The following is a 10855-nucleotide window of genomic DNA, read 5'->3' on the forward strand; positions in this document are numbered from 1 at the left end:
AATATCTGGGGTAATTAGCAGTGCATGACAAGGGCGTCTTGGGGGAATCACTGGAAGTGGTGGTGCCAGCATCTGAGTCTTGTACCATTTGGAGGTTGCAGGTTATTCACAGTTTAAAGAATGCATGTGTTGCTCCTTTCTCCGAAGAACCTGGGCGTGGAGAGAGAGTCCAATTCTTCTCCCCCACCTAGTTCTAAGGAAATTGTGATCCAAATAACTGGGCCAAGACCCACAAGGGTAATACCATTCTGTAGAGACTTTGGTAACAACAGTCTTGGCTAGCTCTATTTTTGCAGTGACCTTGAGCTTGTACTGTGGGAAACTGGATCTCATCATGGGAGAGTGAGTCTCGATAGAGGACCTAATCAAAAGAAAGCACTACTGTTGATGCTTCAAAGGAACAACACAAGCAATTAAAGGGAAAACATGTGGAAACCTCAGGAGGATGAATTAACCACTCCTCCAAAGAAGGGAATACTGCTTACAATGCACACTTCAATCTTCATCAGTCTCTGAGACAATGCTGACTGCCATGCCATCGAAACACTCACATGAGCCTTGATATATCAAGGCTGCTCCTGAAGCATGCATACCAGTCAAATATTTGTCTAGAATCTTTCCTCGATACACTGTAAATCCTGAGTTAGTTCTCGTCTGATTTTATTCTGATTGGTTAGAAATCTAGTGAGGTTGAGACAGTCTCCTCATATGCTAAAGTCAGGGTTATTAAGCTTTCATGGGTCAGCCAAGTCACAGGCAAGGGTTAAAAGGTACCCATCTTTTGTGAAGAGACTCTATCTTGGAGCAGATTTTAGGCTGAATGGAAGGACCTTGATTTGGAAGATGTTGGAGGAAATCATGACGAGGAGAGCAATTAAAAATGTATTAATAGGCATCCTTCAAATCCAATGTTGCCAAAAACAATTCCTCGTAGACGGGGAATAATACTCGGAAGTGTCTTGACCTTGAAGCAATTTGTCATGCCAAATTGATTGACTCAAGTCAGATTGATGATAAAGTAGAATCCCCATGTGATCTTCTCAACCGGGAAGGCATGAGAGTACAAACACTTTCACAATTCTTCTTGGGAAACAGCAGAAATTACCTTCTTGTCTGAAATGAAGTGAACCCCATCAAATAAAGCCTGTTAATTTTCTGACGGACCTAGTCAGACAGTCACATGGAACAGAAATATAGTTATCTTCCCAAACCACACCTAGGGGGTCATTACGACCTCGGCGGTCTTGCAAAAAGACCACAGAGGCCGCGATAGCCAGAATACCGCTATTGCCGGCAGTATTCCTGGCTCCCTAGTATGACATTTCCGCTGGCCCAGCGGACGGTAACAGTGTTACCGTCCGCTGGCCCAGAGGAAATGTCACATCAACATTGCTGCCGGCTCGTAATAGAGCCGGCGGCAATGCTGATGTGCAGCAGGTGCAGTAGCACCTGTTGCACATTTCACTGCCCAAAATTCGGGCAGTGAAATGCGTGACAGGGCTATGCCTGGGGGCCCCTGCACTGCCCATGCCAAGTGCATGGGCAGTGCAGGGGCCCCCAGGGGCACCCCAAGTCCCCTTTCCGCCAGCCTTTCAATGGCGGTGTTTATCGCCACAGACAGGCTGGCGGTCGGGGACTCATAATCCCCAGGGCAGCGGTGCTTGCACCACTGCCCTGGGGATTATGACCGCCAGGCGGAATCCTGGCGGTCAATTGGAGGGGCTGGCGGTATGGCCGTGGCAATTCCGCCACTGTCATAATTGCTGGCGGAACACCGCCAGCCTGTTGGCGGTGTCACCGCCACCTTACCGCCAGCCGCCAGGGTCGTAATGACCCCCCTAATCTCCAAATATCTGTGTGATAAAGGCACCCTTTTTGCCCTGATCACCCCCTTTTTTTATGACTGACACTGGTGGTTACTAATTCTGACTGTGACCTGGCCTTTGCTAACCAGACCCAGGGTCAGTGCTCTGCATAAAAGGAATATGAAAATTAGGTATAATTATAACTGGTTATGGCAGCATACCTATCAGTCCCTAGTATGTAATAGGGCATAGAGGATTAGAGGCCCAGTGGTTTTAATGCACTCTAGTATCCACTGTTGTAGTGTCTACTGTCATTTTAAAGGCAGACCTGCTTTGCAGGCAGCTTTTAAAAGTGAATTATCTGCAAATTCGACTTTGGAATGAAAAGTACTTCCAAATTCTCAAACTACCTTATTTGTACATATAAATAATCCCTATAGTCTACCCTAGGTGCACCAGTGGTAACATGCCTTGTAACTATAAGCAGAGACATGATAAAAGATGTTTTATATACCCTTGTGAGAGAAAAACTACCAATTTAATTTTTCCCTATTGTGGTACAGTAGCTCCATAGACTAACATAGGAAAACTGCATTAAAAAGAGAAAAAGAAGCTCCAGAAAAATGACTAAGGGGTAATTCCTACATTGGCGGGCGGCGGTCGCCGCCCGCCAAGCGGGAACCGCCGAATGACCGCACCGCGGTCAAAAGACCGCGGCGGCCATTCTGGCTTTCCCGCTGGGCCGGCGGGCGACCGCCAGAAGGCCGCCCGCCGGCCCAGCGGGAAACTCCCTTCTACGAGGATGCCGGCTCCGAATGGAGCCGGCGGAGTCGAAGGGGTGCGACGGGTGCAGTGGCACCCGTCGCGATTTTCAGTGTCTGCTTTGCAGACACTGAAAATCTTAGTGGGGCCCTGTTAGAGGGCCCCTGCAGTGCCCATGCCAGTGGCATGGGCACTGCAGGGGCCCCCAGGGGCCCCACGACACCCGTTACCGCCATCCTGTTCCTGTCGGTGAAAGCCGCCAGGAACAGGATGGCGGTAAGGGGGTCGGAATCCCCATGGCGGCGCTGCAAGCAGCACCGCCATGGAGGATTCCCTGGGCCAGGGGTAAACCGGCGGGAAACCGCCGGTTGCCCTTTTCTTACCGCGGCTTTACCGCCGCGGTCAGAATGGCCAAGGAAGCACCGCCAGCCTGTTGGCAGTGCTTCCGTCATTTTAGCCCTGGCGGTCGCCGACCGCCAGGGTTAGAATGACCCCCTCAGTCTGAAGGGAAAACTTTGACAGCGTATCTGAGCAGGGCTCCATTGTGGTCAGCCTCAAATTATGACTGGTCCTGGTCAAGCACCACCAGATGTCCCCGGTTGGTGGTATTGATTTTTAAGCACTAGAAAGCACAGTTTTTGATTTATTCTTTAAAAACTGATATCTCTAGTTCCCTACATTTAATTTTTGTCTTTTTGTGTCATTTTAAAGACATTCATATTTTCTATTTTTATAAACTAGTGTTGGATTTTAACTGTGTGTTGTGTCTTACGTATTTAATTTATTGTTGTTTTTAAATGCTTTGAAGTTAAGCCTGCCTGCTTGTTTGCAGCTACCAGAGGTTGAGCAAGGGATTCCTTACTCAGACCATGACTGAACCTTTTATTGTGTTTGTGGCATTATTACTAGTGGTAGGTCCCTACTTATTGCTACTATTAACCCACTTTCCAACAATATGAAAACCCAAGCATCCAGGCATTTAAAATATATTTAGTTTCCCACAACAGGATCTAAGACAGGGAGACAGTGCTAGTTAGGACTGATTAGGTTTGGATGGTGAATCAAAAGGTGTTTATGAAGAGAACATAGTGCTTGTCCCTGAAATAATAGGCTTCAACAGTGAGCAAGGTAGTTGCAATGCAATAAAAAGCCTTGGACTTAAAGGAGGCTGTACAGGACTCCAGATGTTCAGAGACCACTGTGAAGGGTAGGGTATATGTCTGGTTCTTAAAGGAATTGTGAAGGTGCTCCAGTTGGTGACCTAACAGGTTATGTTCTAAGGAAAACAATACACAACAGACGTTTGAGGACCTCTCATCTTTCATGTTAGACTTGGCATCCTTGGTATGGTCTCCCCTAACTTTCTGCCTCTGTTTCCCAGGTTGTTGATGTGTGCTAGACTCTGTTTCTGCTGTTTTTGTTACTCTGGGCACTTTACCACTGCTATCCAGTGCTAAAGTGCAAGTGTTCCTGTGTAAAATGTATGTGTAATTGGAGTTGCATGATTGGCATATTAGATTTACTGGTAAGTCCCCAGTACAGTGCACTAGAGGTGCCCAGGACCTGTAAATCAAATGCTACTAGAGGGCCTGTAGCACTGGTTGTGCCACCCACATTAGTAACCCTGTCAACATGGCTCAGACCTGCCACTGCAGTGTCTGTGTGTGCAGTTTTAAACTGCCAATTCGACTTGGTAAGTCTACTAACTAGCCAGGCCTAAACCTTCCCTTTTCTTACATTTAAGCCATCCCTAATGTAGGCCATAGAGAGCCACATGGGCAGGGTGAGGTCTATGTTTAAGGTAGGACATATCCTAATGTGTTTTGTATGTCCTGACAGTGAAATACTGCCAAATTCGGTTTTTACTGTGCAAAGCCTATCTCTCCTATAGGTTAACATAGGGATTACCTTTAAATATGATTAAAGTGTAGACTCCCTTTGGGAGCAGATGGAAATGTGGAGTTTAGGGTCTCTGAATTCACAATTTAGAAGTACATCTTTAAGTAAAGTTGGGTTTCAGATTGTATGTTTAAAAATATCACTTTTAGAAAATATGCATTTTCTTGCTTAAACCATTTTGTGACTCTGCCTGTTTGTGGATTCCCTGTCTTGGTTAGTTTGACAGTTGGGCTGTTGCACCTCTCCCTAGACAGTGACACAAAGGGAGCTGGGGTGTAGCCTGCATATCCTGCTGAGTCATCTGTGCTAGGAGGGAGGGAAGGAGTGGTCAGGTCACTCACACCTGAAAGGGGTGTGACTGCCCTCACAGATTGCAGTCTGCAACCCCCTGGTGTGTGTCTGGGGCCTAGACTGGGCAAGGCAGGATCTCACAAACAAGAGAGACTTTCCACTAAAGTAGGGCTACGTCAAAGGCAAAAGTGATGTAAGAAGGGCACCCAAACCTCTGAACAATTAGATGACTTCTGGAACCAAGAGGAACCTCTGCCAAGGAGAAGAGCTCAAGAGCTGAGGAGAAGTGCTGCCCTTCCTGTGATTGTGCTTTGTGGAGCTATCCTGCAGTTACTGCATCTGTCTGTAAAAAGAGACAAAGACTGGACTTTGTTGTGCTTTCCTGCTTGTGAAGAAATCTCCAAGAGATTGACCTAAGCTTGCCTCCTGTTGTTGAAGTCTCAAGGCCATCAAAAACTTACCCTGCCAGCACCTGGACTCTCTGCTGAAACTCCTGACCTGCCAAGTGGTGCCCTATCCAGTTTCTGGGCCCATGAAAGGTGAAGCTGGCAGACCAAGAATGAAAATACACGCACAGACCGTGGCTGAAATCAATGCTCTACCTGCATCGCAGCTGAAAGATTGACACACGCAGCTGGAGAAACGACATGCAACACCTGCTAATGGAGGCTGATAACAGCGCAACCCCACGCAGCGCGGTTTTCAGATAATGTGCAACCGGATTTTCAATTCAACATTGCTGGTCATGGAAAAACAACACAAAGCCTGCCCGGACCCAAGGTGCCTGTCTGGATTGACGAATTGCTTTCTTGCAGAGAGGAAAAATGATGCACAATGACCAAACCAAAGTAGAGCTGACGCACGTTCTTGCTTGCGAGTGAGAAATCGATGCATCTCTTCCCTTTTCTGACGCACACTCAGCCGTGCTTGGTTATTTTGATGCAACTCAGAAACCTTTTCACGCTACCAGTGTTCTCACTGTTTTCTAAGGGCCATATTTACGAACACTTTTTCCCATAGACACAGAATGGGTAAAAACCTTTGCTCCATCTGGCCCTAATCTTTAAAAATTCATAACTTGACTTGTGTATGTTGGATTTTGCCATTTTGGTCTCGTTTTGTTTAGATAAATATTACCTAATTTTCTAAACCTGTGTTGTGTCATTTTGTAGTGTTTTTACTGACTTGGTACAAATACTTTACATCTAGACTCTGAAGTTAAGCCTGCCTGCTCGTGCCAAGTTACCAAGGGGCTGAGCGGGGGATAACTGAGGGTGATTCTCCTTTACCCTAACCAGAGTGAGACTCATTGCTTGGACGGGGGTACCCTGACTGCCAACCAAAGACCCCATTTCTAACATTTCATGAATCCAGAAATGACTCCTAGGAGCTATAAGTGCACTAGATGCAATAGCAGTGGCTCTCATTGTATCAAAGGAAACTTATTCCAAAACGTAAGCCTTTAACACCATCTTTGTAAAGGAATTAGGCAAACCTACTCCTGGCAGGATCACTAATGAATTGGACTGGAAGTTGCTGACCAGTCTATGTGACACACCTGAAGAATATGCCATAGCCCTCAGGCACAAGCTAAGTCAAAATGTGTTGACACAGAGCCCCATCCAACATTTTATCCACTGCATCAGAAGGCCAAGATTCTTCCATGACTACTGATGAGCAACCTGCCAAATTAGTAAACATAGAATCACCTAATCAAGTTAAAGGAAAGCCTGGATCATCAATCAGATGTAGCCTATTCAAAAACTGCAGAAAGGTGGCCTTCTCAATCTCTTTCTGTTTCCGAAGAATTGAATCTATTACAACTGAAATCGCATGCAAAGATCTTTGAGTCATTTGGCTGAAAAATGAGCACAGTCAGAGTCTGCACTGTGGATGTTCTTCTGTTTGGCAGAAAGGCAAATATGTTTTCCAAATTATGAAAGTGAAAGGTCCAATCCTCCTTTATGCACTAGCCACCCTCATGAATCTGGCAAAATATAGGCATCAGACTCCTCTTCAATGCCAGGAGATGACCCAGATGAAGGAAATAACACTGGAGACAGCAATCAATTCTGCTTTTCAACCTTCTGTTAAGCCATCCAGTTCTGTAAAGACTCAGGCCCTCATTACAATCATGGCGGTTGGTGTTAATGTGGCGGTAATACCGCCAACAGGCCGGCGGTAATAACAGTCAAATTATGACCATGGCGGAAAGATCTCAATAGACAGCCAGTGTACCACACCGACCGTCAGGGTGGAAACAACAACCTCCAAGGCGGTAGCCACCTGCAGCCAGGTGGATGTCAATGTTCTGCCCACCATATTAAGACAAGACCATCCACCACCTTTTCTGGGGCGGTTCCAATGACATCAAAAGCCTGGTGGATACAGACCTCAGAAGGGAAAGGACTCACCACTGGAGACACAGGTAATAATCACGCCGCCATGGAGCCCGAGCTGCATGTCTTCCCCATGATTTTCTCCGTGCTGCTCCACCACGAACACCAACGCCGACGAAGATGACCACGGTGAGAACAGCCGCCTAGCACACAAGGGAGGGAGGGAGGAAAACGACAGTGACACACACATGCATCAAACACCCCCCAACACCATACACACAATCAGCTGCATTACTAAAACATTTTTACCTCGTACCTCGAATGAATAATGCAAGAACAAAATGATTTTGAAAAAGTGAAGGTAATGAGAGCAACACATCAAGATAAATAAGTGAGGCAATATAATCAATATATACATACGTACACAAAAAGGGACACAGCCCATTCGACAATGCACGTAGCCCACATGTCCACAGGCCAAAGTCCAAGGCCACACATGGTACCTGCCTCAACACGGAGAGAACACTGCAGGGGCATCAGTTGGGAAATAGGCAGGCACCTCACGGGGACGGGGGGCACCTTAGCCTGCAGATGCAACAAGACCACTGGTTCTGGAGGGGGCAACATGCCCTGTGTTTGGTCCTGGGGAATGCAAGTCCACAGTCTCTCGAGTGTGTGACTTGCCTACTTGCTCTGGAGGGGGACAACATGCCCTGGCTTGGTTCTGGGGAGTGCAAGGCCACAGTCTCTTGAGTGGGTGACTTGCCCACTGGTAATGGAGGGGGCAACATGCCCTGTGCTTGGTCCTGGAGAGTGCAAGGCCACAGTCTCTCAAGTGAGTGACTTGCCCACTGGTTCTGGAAGGGGCATCGTGCCCTGTGCTTTTGATTCTGAGGAGTCTGTGGTAGGTGGGTGTTTTACCCACTAGTTCTGGAGAGGGGATCGTGCCCTGTGATCTTGATCCCGGGGTGTTCAAATTCACAGTCTCTCAGGTGGGTGTCATACCCACTGGATTTGCAGGGAGCAGGCCGCACAGCAGCCCATGGAGGCACGATTACATACCGTCCGGCGGCGGTGATGGCTGCTCAGTGGGGGTGGTGCTGCTGGTTGAGGGGAGGCCCCTGCCTATCCCCTGCAACCTTGGACAGTTGCTCACTGGAGGTGGTGGTGCTGCTGCTGATGGGGGGAGGCTCCGGCCCATCCCCTGCAACCTTGGACAGCTGCACAACTATGGTTGGTGGTGGGTGCTCTGTCACAGTTCCTGCCCCAGGCCCCTTGCTCTTCCTGCCTGCTGGTGCTGGCCCCTTGCTCTTCCTGGCAGCTGGGGCAGGCTCCTTAGTCTTCTTTGCAGCTGGGACAGTCCCCTTTGTCTTCCTGGTAGCTGGGGGCAGGCTCCTTTCCCTTCTTAGCAGCAGCTGGGGCAGGCTCCCTTCTCTTCCTGGCAGCAGCTTGGGCAGGCTTCTTGCTATTTCAAGCAGCTGGGGCAGGCTCCTTTCCATCAAGGCTGCCTGGTGCAGGCTCCTTCACCCTCAGGACATGTGCCCTGGATCCTTTTCTACCACAATTGGGTGTGGTGACGACTGGGCCCGTGGACTGGGTGGCTGAGGTGCTTGGCTGGGTTCTTCCCACCTTGGCCAGACATGCAGGATGGGGGAGGGGTAGAGAAGAGGTCAATTGTGGATAGGAACAGTTTTATAGGGACGTTGGGTCAGGAAGGGGGAGAAGGTTTAGGAGTGGAGGAAGAGGGAGTGGTTTTTGAAGGTGTCTGTCTGTTGATTTTAGGTGCAGGTGCATGGGCTGGATGCTATTGTGAGGTGGATGGCTGTTGGGTGTCTGAGTGCTTGCATTTGTGTACCTTAGGAGGGGGGGACAGACACAGTGGGAGAGGACACACGGGATGTGTGCATGACTGTTGTGGAGGTGTCTGCCAGTGAGGTGTGTGTTCTGCTTGGTGTGGTGGTGATGCTGGTTATGGATGATGATGTAGTGCATGCAGGTGTGAGTGTAGATGGAATTGGGAGGGAGGTGGTGCTTGTGTTTGCCTGTACCACTCCTGTGTGTTGTCTTGTGTGCATGCTCGTCTGCCTGTGTGCCTGGATAGTTTGGGCTTGAGGAGAATGGGATTGGGAAAAGAAAGTTGGAGGGGGTAGGGTGGAAACAGTGACAATGGCTGCCATCAGAGAGGAGGCCAGAGCCTGGATCGATCTCTGTTGAGCTGCCAAGCCAGTGTGAATGCCCGCCAGGAATACATTAGTCAGCCCCTGGATGGCATTCACAATGGTTGACTGCCCTACAGAGATGGATCTCAGGTGGTCAATAGACTCCTCACTCAGGGCAGTAGGGCTCATTGGGGCAGGGCAAAGGAGATGCCCACCCTCCTGGGTGAGCGGGCACAGACAACTTGATGAGGGGCTGCTGGGAGGTCGGTGCTGATACGGGGGTGGCGGCTGTACCTGTAGCTGGGGTTGTCACAAAGGTGTCCGCAACCACCAGGGACCTTCCATGAGAGGAGGTCAGAACTGTCCCCTCTAGTCTCTGCCATGGTGCTCTCCTCGCCCTCCGTCCCACTGGCGCCCTCAGTGTCAGTGGACTCTGCCTCCTGGGTCCTGTGGGATGCAGCTCCCTCCATCGCCGGTGCCACTTCTTCTCCGCCAGTTGATGCTAATACACATAAGGACAGGGTGACAAAACAATACTGGGGGAAAGAATACACTTGGTCATTGGCTGCACCAACAACACCATTGGCGTACACAGCACCCTTACACACAGGGAACAGGCCTACACACTATGCATTGCACTATTAGGGATATTGCTAGCCACCAAGGCATGGGGAGGGGCACACACCGACAAATGCAGCACACCTAAGACCCAGGCAGCCCTGACCAGTAGTGGATGCCTACTAGCTAGGTAGCAGGATTATACCTTCAGAACCCTAGCCACCAGGGGACCTACACTGCAATGTCAGGCCTGGCCTAAGGGTAACCACTGACACACATTCACCAGCCGGATACCACCCTACCATATGTAAGTTGTAATGATGGGCGCTGTACTCACCTCTTTGTGGCTGCTGTGATGCCCTCGAGCACCCATCCATCTCTGGATAGGCCACCGCCAGTATGCAGGCCATCAGAGGGTTCAGGGTTCGACGGGCACCCCTTCCTCGTTGGGAAGTCATCCCCAGTTGGGACTCCGCCGTCTTCTGTGCCCAGTGTCTCAGGTCCTCCCACCGTTTGCGACAGTGGGTGCTCTGCCTACCGTAGACCACCAAGGTCCGCATGTCCTTGGCGATGGCACGCCATATACCTTCCTTTGATGGGCGCTGACCTGCAGAGGAAATACACACAGGAAAATAGTATTATTCAAACAATCCTGCCTGTTACACTTATGGCCCACCATACCCCTTCACATAACCATTTCCACACACATGTCCCAGGCCATACCAATACGCCATCCAGAGGACATCCCCCCTCCCCCTTACACGAGGCCTTCACACACCACTCCATGCATTCATGCCACATGCATCATGCCCACAGTGTACTCACCTGTTGGTCTAGAGGCCCAAACAGCAGTCCGTACTGGGGTAGGACCCCATCAACCAGTCTCTCCAACTCCTCTGAACTGAACGCTGGGGCCCTTTCCCCAGTCACACGTTCCATGGTAGGTTCCAGACACAGGTCACAGCAGCACATGCAGTGTAGGTCCTCTCCTGTTGAAGATCAGGTAGCAAGTGAGGGATGAAATAGAAAATGGTGGTCAAGT

This window comes from Pleurodeles waltl, chromosome 6 (genome assembly GCF_031143425.1).
Source record: "Pleurodeles waltl isolate 20211129_DDA chromosome 6, aPleWal1.hap1.20221129, whole genome shotgun sequence".
Classification (NCBI taxonomy): domain Eukaryota; kingdom Metazoa; phylum Chordata; class Amphibia; order Caudata; family Salamandridae; genus Pleurodeles; species Pleurodeles waltl.